Raw genomic sequence first — 15295 nt, 5'->3', positions numbered from 1 at the left:
CGTGCTGTGTGCTGTGCTGCGTTAGCTCCGCGTGGTAAGTCTCTGCTCTTGCTGCAACGCGTCGCTGTCTATAGTATTTGTGTAGACATGAAAAAGAATTAAGAGATGTCGCAACCGCAACGAAAAGATACTTTGAAATTCACGTTTGATCGCAACTTTGTCCGACCGAGGTCATTTGATGTTGAACAGTGGTTAGAGGATGATGTTAAAATAGGACTTGATGATATTATCGGCATACATTTCTCGATTATGAACAGTGTGGTTTTCGTGAAACTTGCCAGTCCAGAATTGTGTGAAAGGATAGTTCGATCTTGTGGTGGCATTCTGGAATTTAAACATGCTGACGGAAATGTTGGGGAGGTTACCGTTGCCCATGCTGGTCTAGGTATTCGGACCGTGCGAGTCTTTGAACTTCCCTTTGAAATTACAAGTGACCAGATAAATGCTGTTATTGCTCCATACGGGAAAGTTTTGAGTAATATTGCCGAACGGTGGTCTGCTGCACACAAATTCCCTGTTTTGAATGGTGTGCGCCAATTAAAAGTCGAATTGCAGAAGCACATTCCGTCGTTTATAAACGTCTGCGGATATAGAGCTGTTGTGATGTATGATGACCAACCGAAAACGTGTGCTGTCTGCAATTTACCAGGCCACGTTCGTGCAGACTGTGTTCAAAGGCGAGTGGCGCAACTGCCTGCCGGCGATGCCGTCAGGCCCCCTGCTATGTCAACGCTGCCCGTGACATATGTCGCCGTAGCGCGCGGTTTTGCAAGTGCCACTGCGCTCCCCGAAGTTACTACGAATACCGACCCACAAGCGACCGACCAACCGACCGACTCAGGTGTAGCATCTGTAGACACTCAACCCTCCTGCGAAGTCATATCTGCTCCTGCCCTTGTCGCCGTGGAATCGCCCAATGAGGCAATGGATACGGACGCGACCTCAGTCGCTTCGGGTAGTGCTCCTCTGCATCCTGGAGCTTCTTTAGGAGGTATCAAAAGCGTATCAGGTGCACAGAAAACGGACTCGCAACCAGCCGTTTCTAGTGGTGCTCTTCCGAATCCTGCAGCTGCCTTAGGCACTGACCACAGCCCGTCAAGTGCAATGAAATCAGACCTGGCGTCAGTCACTTCGAGTAGTGCTACTTTGCAACCTGAGGCTTCTTCAGGTACCGTCCAAAGTCCACCACGAGACGCATCTCCCAAGAAATCTAAAAAACGGAGGATCGCGCGTCAAGGTGCAGAGCAGACTGCACCACAACTGCGTGAACAGGCGAAGCAAATAGGGGGCAAAATACGTCAATCTGCATCTGAGAACTTGCAGTGCAATCAGCAGTCATCTAACGAAGACCCTGTGTCCTTGGATAGTACCTCCGGTTCTGCCAGTTTGCCCTCCGATGACGTAGCAATTACCCGAACCGAAGATAAAAATCACCAGCAAACACCTGAATATAGTGCACCACTTAATGACGAACCGATGACAGGGCTGTCGAATCCGTGGGCAGACGATGTCGACGACACTACAAAGGAGGACGAAATTATGGACACCACAGGAACCGTTACAGTCACCACGATGGCCACACCACGCGGTGACGTCGTCTTGAATGTCATCGCCGCGACGGATACTGTCCCAGACACGGAGAAGCCGACTGATCCCTTCCCAAGTCATGAATATTTCTAGTCTGAACGGTTTTACTGACTTGTGTCCACATGTCTCTCGGGTCAGATTTCTTAATGTTTTTTCGAAATGATATGTTGCCAGAGTTTTTCCTAATTACACTCCCGTCTTGGCTAACGTAGTTCCGTTGCAGGCCTATAAGATCGCTACGCTGAACATCAATAAAATTTGTAGCCCATTTAATTTACAAAATTTAAAAGATTTCCTGTATGCAGCTGATGTGGACATTTTGTTTTTACAAGAAGTAACAAACATCGAACTTGACTTCATACAGGGGTATAATGCTATAGTCAATCCTGGAATTGGATGTGATTTGGGTACCGCATTTCTTTTCAAAGAGGGCGTCGTCATTACAGACGTAACAAAACTGCCTAACGGCAGAGGCATTGCCGGCACGCTTTATAACACCAGGATTATTAATGTCTATGCCCCATCTGGTTCTACCAATCGGTGCCAACGAGCACAGTTTTTTAAGGAGGGAATTGTTCCTTTGTTTGGTGTACACTGCACCCATACCATCCTTGGAGGCGACTTTAACAGTGTCATACATGCCAAAGACCAAACTCCGAACTACAACAAATCGCCGGACCTGGAACGTATCGTCACCGACCTCCGTTTAACTGATTCGTGGGAGCAAAAGCACGGCGCGGCACCCGGCTTTACCCACCTCACTAATCATTCAGCGAGCCGGTTGGATCGAATATATGTCTCGCCCAATCTGAAACACCGCATCCTGCAGTCTGAAGTTTGGCCAACCGTTTTTTCGGACCACGCTGCATATATATGCACATTAAATTTGGAACGACAAGGAACCTGTCGATATAAAGGGCCATGGAAACTTAATGTTTCACACTTAAAAGATCCTGCCTGTCGAGAAGCCTTTCTCACCACTTGGAGAGCCTGCGAGACCAAACTCAGCTCTTACCACTCGACCTTGGATTGGTGGCTCAAATGCGCCAAACCTCAGATCCGGAGATGTTTCATCAACTACTCCCGGGAGAAGAGCTTTTGGCGGAAAAGAACGATAGAATTTTACTTTCATTGTCTCCGAGAACTCTACCTGCAAGGTGCTACAGCTATTGGGAACCATGGGAGAATTAAAAAATTCCAGGCAAAAATACTGACATTAAGGCGACAACAGCTTGAAGGATACCAAATAAGGTCAAGAGCAGAGACTGTGGCGCAAAAAGAAGCCACTTCGATATATCATGTGATTCGTGAAACTAAACGAGGATTCCGCAAAATACTGACGGAGCTTAAAACTGATAATGGAACCACCTTGACAATGCACAACGACATAAAAGCAGAAATACTAACCCATTTCGACAACTTGTTTTCACATAAAGAGGTAGACGAAAAAGCACAGGACGATTTACTGACCCACCTGCAAGGGCGCGTTGGTAACGCGTACGCGGAAGCTCTAATAGCGGAGGCGACCGAAGACGATGTACACTATGCTGTCTATCAAAGTGCAAAAAATAAATCCCCTGGAGCTGACGGCATACCAGCAGAATTTTATCAAGTCTTCTGGGAACATATAAAACATAGAATTACATGCATCTGTAATGAACTTCTGAACCTCAATAAGGAGATACCGAAAGATTTTCGTGAAGGTATGATAGTGTTAATCGCAAAAAAATCGGCTGGCAAGAAAATTGGAAATTTGAGACCAATCACTCTGCTGAACAGTGACTATAAAATTTTTTCGCGGCTCTTAGCCCACAGACTTAAAAATGTAATGGCCAGCGTCACCGGCCCATATCAGTCTAGCGTGGGCAAAGATAGGAAAATTCAGCAGACGCTGTCCGACTACCGCGACATAATTTCAATAGCAGAAGTATGTCGACTAAAATGTGCCATCGTGTCGTTAGATTTCGATAAAGCCTTCGACAGGATCAGCCACTCCTACCTCCTGAAAACGATGGGCGCAATGGGTTTTCCGCCGAGATTCGTCGACCTCATACGACGTTTGGTAACGAATAACTCCTCCAGAATCATCATAAATGGACAGCCTAGCCGGCCAGTCGAGATCGCATGTTCCGTCAGGCAAGGTTGTCCGTTGTCTATGGCACTTTTTGCCATGGCCATCGAACCTTTGCTCGCTACCTTGACTCAGCGGTTACAAGGATTGCAAATACGAGGAAACAAAATAATATGTAAAGCTTATGCGGACGATGTTGGGTTTCTCGTTATGAATGTAGCGGAAGTCGAGACGGCAATGCACATAATAGAAAAATACGAACGAGCGTCAGCCGCGAGGTTAAACAAAACCAAGTCCGGCATATTCAATATCGGATGTGGCATTGGCATGAGCACACACGGTCAGTTACGTGAGCTAACAGCCTTGAAGTGTCTCGGCATTGATTTCCGAAAAAATATACGTCAAACTATTGCGGCCAACTATAGACAAGTACTAACTACCATACGAGCTAGTGTACGGACACATAGTATTCGACAATTAAATGAAATTCAGAGAGTGTCTTTAGCGAACGTCTCTATTACTTCCAAAGTCAATTATGTCGCCCAGATACTGCCAATACCCGCCGGCATCGCCAAACAAATTATGTCAGCAATAGGCTATTTTGTGAGCCGTGGCCACATATTTAAAATCCAGTATGACACTCTGACGCTCGCCACTAATAATGGCGGCTTAAACTTAACGAATGTTACTAAAAAGTCGCAGGCTCTGTACATCTCCAATACATTTCAACAATGGAGACAATCCGGCAGCTGTATCGCCGCGCACTTGCTATCTGAAATAGCTCCAGATGACCTCTCTCCACCCATTAATGTGCAGCACATACCGAGCGGACTTTATCATTTACGATGGTTTTTAATAGAATATAGCTACCTACGTTCAAGAATTCCGGAAAAAGACATGACAAACGTAAAAGAAATATATGGCAAATTGATGGGAGAAAAGAAGAACAACAAAATAGAACAAAACTATCCATGTTCTAACTGGAAAGTGATATGGGCAAATATTCATAACCGTAACTTAGCTACTCATCTGAAAGCAACATGGTACTTTGTTGTAAATAGGAAAGTTGCAACAAACTCGAAACTTCATTCGATCCACTTAGCGGATTCGCCTTTGTGTGCAACGTGTAGTTTAATTGATAACGAAGAACATCGTTTCGTGTGCGATAAGGTTAAAGATATCTGGCTGAATGTCCGACGAAAGCTGGCACTCATCCTTCGAACGTCACCTAACGCTATAACGCCTGCGGACTTTTTGACACCGGATGATGTACCCTTTCCTAACACGAAACGCAACGCAGTCAATTGGCTGAAAGCGGCAACGGTCCATTACCTCTTCACGAAGGAAGAGAAAAGCCAAGAGGATTTTTGGATCTCTCTGCTAACTGAGCATCACATGTTACTGAAGACTAGTAAATATAAAGAAACATACGCAAATTTTTTAATCAAGACCTTGATGTAAAAGAATTAACAAGAAATATCTGCGGACGCAGAAGACAAACGTAAAAGAGTGTTCACCACTACTAACTTACCTAACAATCGTGAAAAAAAAAAAAAAAAAAAAAATTATTTTAGTTTTTACCGGAATTGCCGTTCTTTGAGTTCAACGTTTATTAATTTATTTTTCAAGAAGCCATTATAAATAGTTGCTTCTCACCGAATATGGTTTGTTTTTTAAGCATTTTCAGAGAGAAGAGGCAGTTTCGAAATGCCCTCTGACGTTTCTTTGTCAAGGAAGACTATTTGCTTTAAGTGTGACAACAAAAAACAGCGATGAAGAAGGAAACAAACTGAACATAACTTCTGTTTCTACCTACTGAAGACTTCATTCTTTTTTCACATTATCAATAAGCCCAAAGAAGGGGTACATTAGTTTCTCCACGATAAAGGGATTAACTTCGTCTCATCAGTTTATGGTAATGTACATGGCGTGAGAAGCCGACGCCGATGAAGGCGAATTATGGAGAGCGCAAGGATGGGCTAAAAGGGGTGATGGGAGGCCAAAAAAAAAAAAAAAAAAAAAAAAAAAAAAAAAAAAAAAAAAAGTTGGTAGAGCACTTGCACGTGGAAGGCAAAGGTCCCGAGTTCGAGTCTTTGTCGTTAAATCAATTTAAAAAAAAAAAAAAAAAAAAAAAAAAAAAGTAGTTAAGGCGTCTGACTCGAAATCAGATTCCCTGTGGGAGCGTAGGTTCGAATCCTACCGGCTGCGTGCGATTTTGCATAAAGAGGAGCAAATATTTTCACACACGTGACACCATCCTCAACAAGACGAAAATTTCCGTTTTACAGTACTGAGTGTCGCGGCGGCCGCTGCTTTCTGTGGCTACCGGTTTCACCTCTCACTGACGCTGGGACTGCAGAAAGCCGTCGCAGGCCCACGAGTGCGCTGCCGTCATTTTCTCGCGTCGACGCCGAGTTCGTGAGTACACAGACGTGCTTGGAAGCGTTGGACAGAGCAAACATTCATTTCTCTCTTTTTTAAGAATCGCAATTCAGTCATTCGAGTGCGGCAAAAGCAATGGTGCAGCGTTTCTTTTCTTAAGATGTCGCAGCTACTTGCAAGTATGTCGACCACTTAAGACGACAGTAAACTAGCGTCAGCGGTGCGTCAGTGGGAAGTCGGTGAAGTCGCCATTGGAGCCACAAGCCAGTAATTACGTCATGCGAATCACTCGCACGCAACGCAGCTGTACGATAGCTCAGTCGGTAGAGCGTTTGATTTTCAACCAAAGGGTGTTGGGTTCAAGGCCATGTCTAGGCGAAAATTAATACAATTTCGTAACGGCTAATGTGCTGGCAATGGAAACACTACAGAAAAGAGTTAGGCCACGCAGCTTTCTGCCATTGGATTGCTTCTAAAGTTAGACTTTCACTTGTCGGAAGACGCTATTGCCACCGGCAGTCGTGGCCGAGTGGTTAAGGCGTCTGACTTGAAATCAGATTCCCTCTGGGAGCGTAGGTTCGAGTCCTGCCGACTGCGAAAATCTTCTCGCTCTCAGAAGATGGACGTTCAGCTGCATCCTAGTAGTTGCGTCTCTACTAAACACGTGGGTCTCCAGCAATGTGCAGTGTTCTTTGGTGCAGCGCTACAGTCGCTCCCAGAAGCCACAGCTCGTCTCCTCGTCTCACTGCCGTCCACCAAGTGTCAGTGCAAGTGTCGCCTCTCTGGGCAGTGCAGATGTGTCCATTTTAGCTTGCAGACGGTGACGTGTAGCAATTTATGAGCTAACGCAAGTCAAATGTTTTAGCGTGTGTTTCTGCTAGATACTGGCTCTCACATAGTGGAGAGACTCACTCCTTCTTGTGTCTCGTTCTCTGCACACGAGTTGCACGTGGCATCGATATAGCAAAGGTTTTCTAGCGCCAGCGAAGTCGATATTACATGAATCGAGTCGACATGTTTGCTTCTTACGATGATGGAATCAGAAGAAATGTGTGTGGTACTTCACTGCATCTGCTGCTCGCCTTTCAGCCTCCCTGTGTCTTATCAGACGAAGATGACTGTGAAATTGGCGGCGATTCAGAAGTTTAACGAAGACGCGCAAGTGTGCAGACATAGGTGTGGGCCGAAATGGCTCAGTTGGGAGAGCGTTAGACTGAAGATCCCGGGTTTCGGCAAGTGTTTGTTTTGAAGCTGATGCCAATGGAATTGCTCCGAGTCTGTGATGATGTAAGTACAGCCGAGAACAAAAATGACTCTGTCCTGTAACTGTTCAGGTTGTCTAGTGCTTGCCGTAAGAGGAACACAGTAGGCAACTCCCTGAGAAGTAAGAAAATACGAAAAGTCCTACCGACTGCGTTCCCTTTTTTGTGTCAGGAGGTAAAGAACGTCTCCAACGGAACCGTGAAATGAGCGAAAACGTGGGAAGCATTGCATTCGAAATACTTGTGAATTTTCCAATTGCCCAGTGAGTGTCGACAAAACACGTAACTCCTCTACTCCAACGTATGAGACCTAACGACTGCTGCGGTTTGTTTTTGCATCGTGTGTCAGCATTCTTAGATAGTCTGCTACGAGCTTAGCGCGACACGTTTGTAGACAGCATTCAGGCGACGTTTAATTAGTAACAGCTCGATGCAGCGATAGCGCAACTGTGAAGGACATGAGTCAATGTATAGCTGTGCATCGTGGGATGATCTCTAACGTCATGTGAGCCCGGATAGCTCAGTCGGTAGAGCATAAGGCTTTTAACCTAAGGGTCCAGGATTCAAGTCCCTGTTCGGGCGGAGATTTTAATACTTTGGTAGCGATTCCTCTGGTAGCGGTGGAAACACTACGGAAAAGAATGCAGCTACGCCGTTTTCTGACGCCACAGTGCTTTAAACCGTATCAGTTGCATGGTGCGGGAGAAAGTCCCAAACTACGGCACTCGTGGCCGAGTAGTTAAGGCGTCTGCCTCGAAATCAGATTCCCTGTGGGAGCGTAGCTTCGAATTCTACCGGCTGCGTGCGATTTTGCATAAAGAGGAGCAAATATTTTCACACACGTGACGCCATCCTCAACAAGACGAAAATTTCCGTTTTACAGTACTGAGTGTCGCGGCGGCCGCTGCTTTCTGTGGCTACCGGTTCACCTCTCACTGACGCTGGGACTGCAGAAAGCCGTCGCAGGCCCACGAGTGCGCTGCCGTCATTTTCTCGCGTCGACGCCGAGTTCGTGAGTACACAGACGTGCTTGGAAGCGTTGGACAGAGCAAACATTCATTTCTCTCTTTTTTAAGAATCGCAATTCAGTCATTCGAGTGCGGCAAAAGCAGTGGTGCAGCGTTTCTTTTCTTAAGATGTCGCAGCTACTTGCAAGTATGTCGACCACTTAAGACGACAGTAAACTAGCGTCAGCGGTGCGTCAGTGGGAAGTCGGTGAAGTCGCCATTGGAGCCACAAGCCAGTAATTACGTCATGCGAATCACTCGCACGCAACGCAGCTGTACGATAGCTCAGTCGGTAGAGCGTTTGATTTTCAACCAAAGGGTGTTGGGTTCAAGGCCATGTCTAGGCGAAAATTAATACAATTTCGTAACGGCTAATGTGCTGGCAATGGAAACACTACAGAAAAGAGTTAGGCCACGCAGCTTTCTGCCATTGGATTGCTTCTAAAGTTGGACTTTCACCTGTCGGAAGACGCTATTGCCACCGGCAGTCGTGGCCGAGTGGTTAAGGCGTCTGACTTGAAATCAGATTGCCTCTGGGAGCGTAGGTTCGAGTCCTGCCGACTGCGAAAATTTTCTCGCTCTCAGAAGATGGACGTTCAGCTGCATCCTAGCAGTTGCGTCTCTACTAAACACGTGGGTCTCCAGCAATGTGCAGTGTTCTTTGGTGCAGCGCTACAGTCGCTCCCAGAAGCCACAGCTCATCTCCTCGTCTCACTGCCGTCCACCAAGTGTCAGTGCAAGTGTCGCCTCTCTGGGCAGTGCAGATGTGTCCATTTTAGCTTGCAGACGGTGACGTGTAGCAATTTATGAGCTAACGCAAGTCAAATGTTTTAGCGTGTGTTTCTGCTAGATACTGGCTCTCACATAGTGGAGAGACTCACTCCTTCTTGTGTCTCGTTCTCTGCACACGAGTTGCACGTGGCATCGATATAGCAAAGGTTTTCTAGCGCCAGCGAAGTCGATATTACATGAATCGAGTCGACATGTTTGCTTCTTACGATGATGGAATCAGAAGAAATGTGTGTGGTACTTCACTGCATCTGCTGCTCGCCTTTCAGCCTCCCTGTGTCTTATCAGACGAAGATGACTGTGAAATTGGCGGCAATTCAGAAGTTTAACGAAGACGCGCAAGTGTGCAGACATAGGTGTGAGCCGAAATAGCTCAGTTGGGAGAGCGTTAGACTGAAGATCTAAAGGTCCCTGGTTCGATCCCGGGTTTCGGCAAGTGTTTGTTTTGAAGCTGATGCCAATGGAATTGCTCCGAGTCTGTGATGATGTAAGTACAGCCGAGAACAAAAATGACTCTGTCCTGTAACTGTTCAGGTTGTCTAGTGCTTGCCGTAAGAGGAACACAGTAGGCAACTCCCTGAGAAGTAAGAAAATACGAAAAGTCCTACCGACTGCGTTCCCTTTTTTGTGTCAGGAGGTAAAGAACGTCTCCAACGGAACCGTGAAATGAGCGAAAACGTGGGAAGCATTGCATTCGAAATACTTGTGAATTTTCCAATTGCCCAGTGAGTGTCGACAAACAACGTAACTCCTCTACTCCAACGTATGAGACCTAACGACTGCTGCGGTTTGTTTTTGCATCGTGTGTCAGCATTCTTAGATAGTCTGCTACGAGCTTAGCGCGACACGTTTGTAGACAGCATTCAGGCGACGTTTAATTAGTAACAGCTCGATGCAGCGATAGCACAACTGTGAAGGACATGAGTCAATGTATAGCTGTGGATCGTGAGATGATCTCTAACGTTATGTGAGCCCGGATAGCTCAGTCGGTAGAGCTTTAGGCTTTTAACCTAAGGGTCCAGGGTTCAAGTCCCTGTTCGGGCGGAGATTTTAATACTTTGGTAGCGATTCCTCTGGTAGCGGTGGAAACACTACGGAAAAGAATGCAGCTACGCCGTTTTCTGACGCCACAGTGCTTTAAACCGTAGCAGTTGCATGTTTCGGGAGAAAATCCCGAACTACGGCAGTCGTGGCCGAGTAGTTAAGGCGTCTGACTCGAAATCAGATTCCCTGTGGGAGCGTAGGTTCGAATCCTACCGGCTGCGTGCGATTTTGCATAAAGAGGAGCAAATATTTTCACACACGTGACACCATCCTCAACAAGACGAAAATTTCCGTTTTACAGTACTGAGTGTCGCGGCGGCCGCTGCTTTCTGTGGCTACCGGTTTCACCTCTCACTGACGCTGGGACTGCAGAAAGCCGTCGCAGGCCCACGAGTGCGCTGCCGTCATTTTCTCGCGTCGACGCCGAGTTCGTGAGTACACAGACGTGCTTGGAAGCGTTGGACAGAGCAAACATTCATTTCTCTCTTTTTTAAGAATCGCAATTCAGTCATTCGAGTGCGGCAAAAGCAATGGTGCAGCGTTTCTTTTCTTAAGATGTCGCAGCTACTTGCAAGTATGTCGACCACTTAAGACGACAGTAAACTAGCGTCAGCGGTGCGTCAGTGGGAAGTCGGTGAAGTCGCCATTGGAGCCACAAGCCAGTAATTACGTCATGCGAATCACTCGCACGCAACGCAGCTGTACGATAGCTCAGTCGGTAGAGCGTTTGATTTTCAACCAAAGGGTGTTGGGTTCAAGGCCATGTCTAGGCGAAAATTAATACAATTTCGTAACGGCTAATGTGCTGGCAATGGAAACACTACAGAAAAGAGTTAGGCCACGCAGCTTTCTGCCATTGGATTGCTTCTAAAGTTGGACTTTCACTTGTCGGAAGACGCTATTGCCACCGGCAGTCGTGGCCGAGTGGTTAAGGCGTCTGACTTGAAATCAGATTCCCTCTGGGAGCGTAGGTTCGAGTCCTGCCGACTGCGAAAATTTTCTCGCTCTCAGAAGATGGACGTTAAGCTGCATCCTAGCAGTTGCGTCTCTACTAAACACGTGGGTCTCCAGCAATGTGCAGTGTTCTTTGGTGCAGCGCTACAGTCGCTCCCAGAAGCCACAGCTCATCTCCTCGTCTCACTGCCGTCCACCAAGTGTCAGTGCAAGTGTCGCCTCTCTGGGCAGTGCAGATGTGTCCATTTTAGCTTGCAGACGGTGACGTGTAGCAATTTATGAGCTAACGCAAGTCAAATGTTTTAGCGTGTGTTTCTGCTAGATACTGGCTCTCACATAGTGGAGAGACTCACTCCTTCTTGTGTCTCGTTCTCTGCACACGAGTTGCACGTGGCATCGATATAGCAAAGGTTTTCTAGCGCCAGCGAAGTCGATATTACATGAATCGAGTCGACATGTTTGCTTCTTACGATGATGGAATCAGAAGAAATGTGTGTGGTACTTCACTGCATCTGCTGCTCGCCTTTCAGCCTCCCTGTGTCTTATCAGACGAAGATGACTGTGAAATTGGCGGGGATTCAGAAGTTTAACGAAGACGCGCAAGTGTGCAGACATAGGTGTGAGCCGAAATAGCTCAGTTGGGAGAGCGTTAGACTAAAGATCTAAAGGTCCCTGGTTCGATCCCGGTTTTCGGCAAGTGTTTGTTTTGAAGCTGATGCCAATGGAATTGCTCCGAGTCTGTGATGATGTAAGTACAGCCGAGAACAAAAATGACTCTGTCCTGTAACTGTTCAGGTTGTCTAGTGCTTGCCGTAAGAGGAACACAGTAGGCAACTCCCTGAGAAGTAAGAAAATACGAAAAGTCCTACCGACTGCGTTCCCTTTTTTGTGTCAGGAGGTAAAGAACGTCTCCAACGGAACCGTGAAATGAGCGAAAACGTGGGAAGCATTGCATTCGAAATACTTGTGAATTTTCCAATTGCCCAGTGAGTGTCGACAAAACACGTAACTCCTCTACTCCAACGTATGAGACCTAACGACTGCTGCGGTTTGTTTTTGCATCGTGTGTCAGCATTCTTAGATAGTCTGCTACGAGCTTAGCGCGTCACGTTTGTAGACAGCATTCAGGCGACGTTTAATTAGTAACAGCTCGATGCAGCGATAGCACAACTGTGAAGGACATGAGTCAATGTATAGCTGTGCATCGTGGGATGATCTCTAACGTCGTGTGAGCCCGGATAGCTCAGTCGGTAGAGCATTAGGCTTTTAACCTAAGGGTCCAGGGTTCAAGTCCCTGTTCGGGCGGAGATTTTAATACTTTGGTAGCGATTCCTCTGGTAGCGGTGGAAACACTACGGAAAAGAATGCAGCTACGCCGTTTTCTGACGCCACAGTGCTTTAAACCGTATCAGTTGCATGTTTCGGGAGAAAATCCCGAACTACGGCAGTCGTGGCCGAGTAGTTAAGGCGTCTGACTCGAAATCAGATTCCCTGTGGGAGCGTAGGTTCGAATCCTACCGGCTGCGTGCGATTTTGCATAAAGAGGAGCAAATATTTTCACACACGTGACGCCATCCTCAACAAGACGAAAATTTCCGTTTTACAGTACTGAGTGTCGCGGCGGCCGCTGCTTTCTGTGGCTACCGGTTCACCTCTCACTGACGCTGGGACTGCAGAAAGCCGTCGCAGGCCCACGAGTGCGCTGCCGTCATTTGCTCGCGTCGACGCCGAGTTCGTGAGTACACAGACGTGCTTGGAAGCGTTGGACAGAGCAAACATTCATTTCTCTCTTTTTTAAGAATCGCAATTCAGTCACCCGAGTGCGGCAAAAGCAATGGTGCAGCGTTTCTTTTCTTAAGATGTCGCAGCTACTTGCAAGTATGTCGACCACTTAAGACGACAGTAAACTAGCGTCAGCGGTGCGTCAGTGGGAAGTCGGTGAAGTCGCCATTGGAGCCACAAGCCAGTAATTACGTCATGCGAATCACTCGCACGCGACGCAGCTGTACGATAGCTCAGTCGGTAGAGCGTTTGATTTTCAACCAAAGGGTGTTGGGTTCAAGGCCATGTCTAGGCGAAAATTAATACAATTTCGTAACGGCTAATGTGCTGGCAATGGAAACACTACAGAAAAGAGTTAGGCCACGCAGCTTTCTGCCATTGGATTGCTTCTAAAGTTGGACTTTCACTTGTCGGAAAACGCTATTGCCACCGGCAGTCGTGGCCGAGTGGTTAAGGCGTCTGACTTGAAATCAGATTCCCTCTGGGAGCGTAGGTTCGAGTCCTGCCGACTGCGAAAATTTTCACGCTCTCAGAAGATGGACGTTCAGCTGCATCCTAGCAGTTGCGTCTCTACTAAACACGTGGGTCTCCAGCAATGTGCAGTGTTCTTTGGTGCAGCGCTACAGTCGCTCCCAGAAGCCACAGCTCATCTCCTCGTCTCACTGCCGTCCACCAAGTGTCAGTGCAAGTGTCGCCTCTCTGGGCAGTGCAGATGTGTCCATTTTAGCTTGCAGACGGTGACGTGTAGCAATTTATGAGCTAACGCAAGTCAAATGTTTTAGCGTGTGTTTCTGCTAGATACTGGCTCTCACATAGTGGAGAGACTCACTCCTTCTTGTGTCTCGTTCTCTGCACACGAGTTGCACGTGGCATCGATATAGCAAAGGTTTTCTAGCGAAAGCGAAGTCGATATTACATGAATCGAGTCGACATGTTTGCTTCTTACGATGATGGAATCAGAAGAAATGTGTGTGGTACTTCACTGCATCTGCTGCTCGCCTTTCAGCCTCCCTGTGTCTTATCAGACGAAGATGACTGTGAAATTGGCGGCGATTCAGAAGTTTAACGAAGACGCGCAATTGTGCAGACATAGGTGTGAGCCGAAATAGCTCAGTTGGGAGAGCGTTAGACAAAAGATCTAAAGGTCCCTGGTTCGATCCCGGGTTTCGGCAAGTGTTTGTTTTGAAGCTGATGCCAATGGAATTGCTCCGAGTCTGTGATGATGTAAGTACAGCCGAGAACAAAAATGACTCTGTCCTGTAACTGTTCAGGTTGTCTAGTGCTTGCCGTAAGAGGAACACAGTAGGCAACTCCCTGAGAAGTAAGAAAATACGAAAAGTCCTACCGACTGCGTTCCCTTTTTTGTGTCAGGAGGTAAAGAACGTCTCCAACGGAACCGTGAAATGAGCGAAAACGTGGGAAGCATTGCATTCGAAATACTTGTGAATTTTCCAATTGCCCAGTGAGTGTCGACAAAACACGTAACTCCTCTACTCCAACGTATGAGACCTAACGACTGCTGCGGTTTGTTTTTGCATCGTGTGTCAGCATTCTTAGATAGTCTGCTACGAGCTTAGCGCGACACGTTTGTAGACAGCATTCAGGCGACGTTTAATTAGTAACAGCTCGATGCAGCGATAGCACAACTGTGAAGGACATGAGTCAATGTATAGCTGTGCATCGTGGGATGATCTCTAACGTCATGTGAGCCCGGATAGCTCAGTCGGTAGAGCATTAGGCTTTTAACCTAAGGGTCCAGGGTTCAAGTCCCTGTTCGAGCGGAGATTTTAATACTTTGGTAGCGATTCCTCTGGTAGCGGTGGAAACACTACGGAAAAGAATGCAGCTACGCCGTTTTCTGACGCCACAGTGCTTTAAACCGTATCAGTTGCATGTTTCGGGAGAAAATCCCGAACTACGGCAGTCGTGGCCGAGTAGTTAAGGCGTCTGCCTCGAAATCAGAATCCTGTGGGAGCGTAGGTTCGAATCCTACCGGCTGCGTGCGATTTTGCATAAAGAGGAGCAAATATTTTCACACACGTGACGCCATCCTCAACAAGACGAAAATTTCCGTTTTACAGTACTGAGTGTCGCGGCGGCCGCTGCTTTCTGTGGCTACCGGTTCACCTCTCACTGACGCTGGGACTGCAGAAAGCCGTCGCAGGCCCACGAGTGCGCTGCCGTCATTTTCTCGCGTCGACGCCGAGTTCGTGAGTACACAGACGTGCTTGGAAGCGTTGGACAGAGCAAACATTCATTTCTCTCTTTTTTAAGAATCGCAATTCAGTCATTCGAGTGCGGCAAAAGCAATGGTGCAGCGTTTCTTTTCTTAAGATGTCGCAGCTACTTGCAAGTATGTCGACCACTTAAGACGACAGTAAACTAGCGTCAGCGGTGCGTCAGTGGGAAGTCGGTGA

General features: G+C 47.2%; 14 non-coding genes across 14 annotated transcripts; all 14 read left to right on the top strand.

Moving 5' to 3' along the window:
• Positions 1-6555: 6555 nt before the first annotated feature.
• On the top strand, positions 6556-6637 carry Trnas-uga (transfer RNA serine (anticodon UGA)). Its single transcript has one exon. It is a non-coding gene; the product is annotated as a tRNA-Ser (tRNA).
• A 1174-nt stretch (positions 6638-7811) lies between these two features.
• Positions 7812-7884, top strand: Trnak-uuu (transfer RNA lysine (anticodon UUU)). The gene has a single exon. It is a non-coding gene; the product is annotated as a tRNA-Lys (tRNA).
• A 909-nt stretch (positions 7885-8793) lies between these two features.
• On the top strand, positions 8794-8875 carry Trnas-uga (transfer RNA serine (anticodon UGA)). The gene has a single exon. It is a non-coding gene; the product is annotated as a tRNA-Ser (tRNA).
• Positions 8876-9460: 585 nt separating this feature from the next.
• Trnaf-gaa (transfer RNA phenylalanine (anticodon GAA)) lies at positions 9461-9533 on the top strand. The gene has a single exon. It is a non-coding gene; the product is annotated as a tRNA-Phe (tRNA).
• Positions 9534-10069: 536 nt separating this feature from the next.
• On the top strand, positions 10070-10142 carry Trnak-uuu (transfer RNA lysine (anticodon UUU)). The gene has a single exon. It is a non-coding gene; the product is annotated as a tRNA-Lys (tRNA).
• Positions 10143-10281: 139 nt separating this feature from the next.
• On the top strand, positions 10282-10363 carry Trnas-cga (transfer RNA serine (anticodon CGA)). Its single transcript has one exon. It is a non-coding gene; the product is annotated as a tRNA-Ser (tRNA).
• A 689-nt stretch (positions 10364-11052) lies between these two features.
• Positions 11053-11134, top strand: Trnas-uga (transfer RNA serine (anticodon UGA)). Its single transcript has one exon. It is a non-coding gene; the product is annotated as a tRNA-Ser (tRNA).
• Positions 11135-11719: 585 nt separating this feature from the next.
• Positions 11720-11792, top strand: Trnaf-aaa (transfer RNA phenylalanine (anticodon AAA)). The gene has a single exon. It is a non-coding gene; the product is annotated as a tRNA-Phe (tRNA).
• Positions 11793-12328: 536 nt separating this feature from the next.
• Positions 12329-12401, top strand: Trnak-uuu (transfer RNA lysine (anticodon UUU)). Its single transcript has one exon. It is a non-coding gene; the product is annotated as a tRNA-Lys (tRNA).
• A 139-nt stretch (positions 12402-12540) lies between these two features.
• Positions 12541-12622, top strand: Trnas-cga (transfer RNA serine (anticodon CGA)). The gene has a single exon. It is a non-coding gene; the product is annotated as a tRNA-Ser (tRNA).
• Positions 12623-13310: 688 nt separating this feature from the next.
• Positions 13311-13392, top strand: Trnas-uga (transfer RNA serine (anticodon UGA)). Its single transcript has one exon. It is a non-coding gene; the product is annotated as a tRNA-Ser (tRNA).
• A 585-nt stretch (positions 13393-13977) lies between these two features.
• On the top strand, positions 13978-14050 carry Trnaf-aaa (transfer RNA phenylalanine (anticodon AAA)). Its single transcript has one exon. It is a non-coding gene; the product is annotated as a tRNA-Phe (tRNA).
• Positions 14051-14586: 536 nt separating this feature from the next.
• Trnak-uuu (transfer RNA lysine (anticodon UUU)) lies at positions 14587-14659 on the top strand. Its single transcript has one exon. It is a non-coding gene; the product is annotated as a tRNA-Lys (tRNA).
• Positions 14660-14798: 139 nt separating this feature from the next.
• On the top strand, positions 14799-14879 carry Trnas-cga (transfer RNA serine (anticodon CGA)). The gene has a single exon. It is a non-coding gene; the product is annotated as a tRNA-Ser (tRNA).
• Positions 14880-15295: the final 416 nt, after the last annotated feature.

Source organism: Schistocerca gregaria, unplaced genomic scaffold (genome assembly GCF_023897955.1).
Source record: "Schistocerca gregaria isolate iqSchGreg1 unplaced genomic scaffold, iqSchGreg1.2 ptg000395l, whole genome shotgun sequence".
Taxonomy (NCBI): domain Eukaryota; kingdom Metazoa; phylum Arthropoda; class Insecta; order Orthoptera; family Acrididae; genus Schistocerca; species Schistocerca gregaria.
The sequence above is the reverse complement of the archived record's forward strand: the minus strand, read 5'-3'. Positions and strand labels throughout refer to the sequence as shown.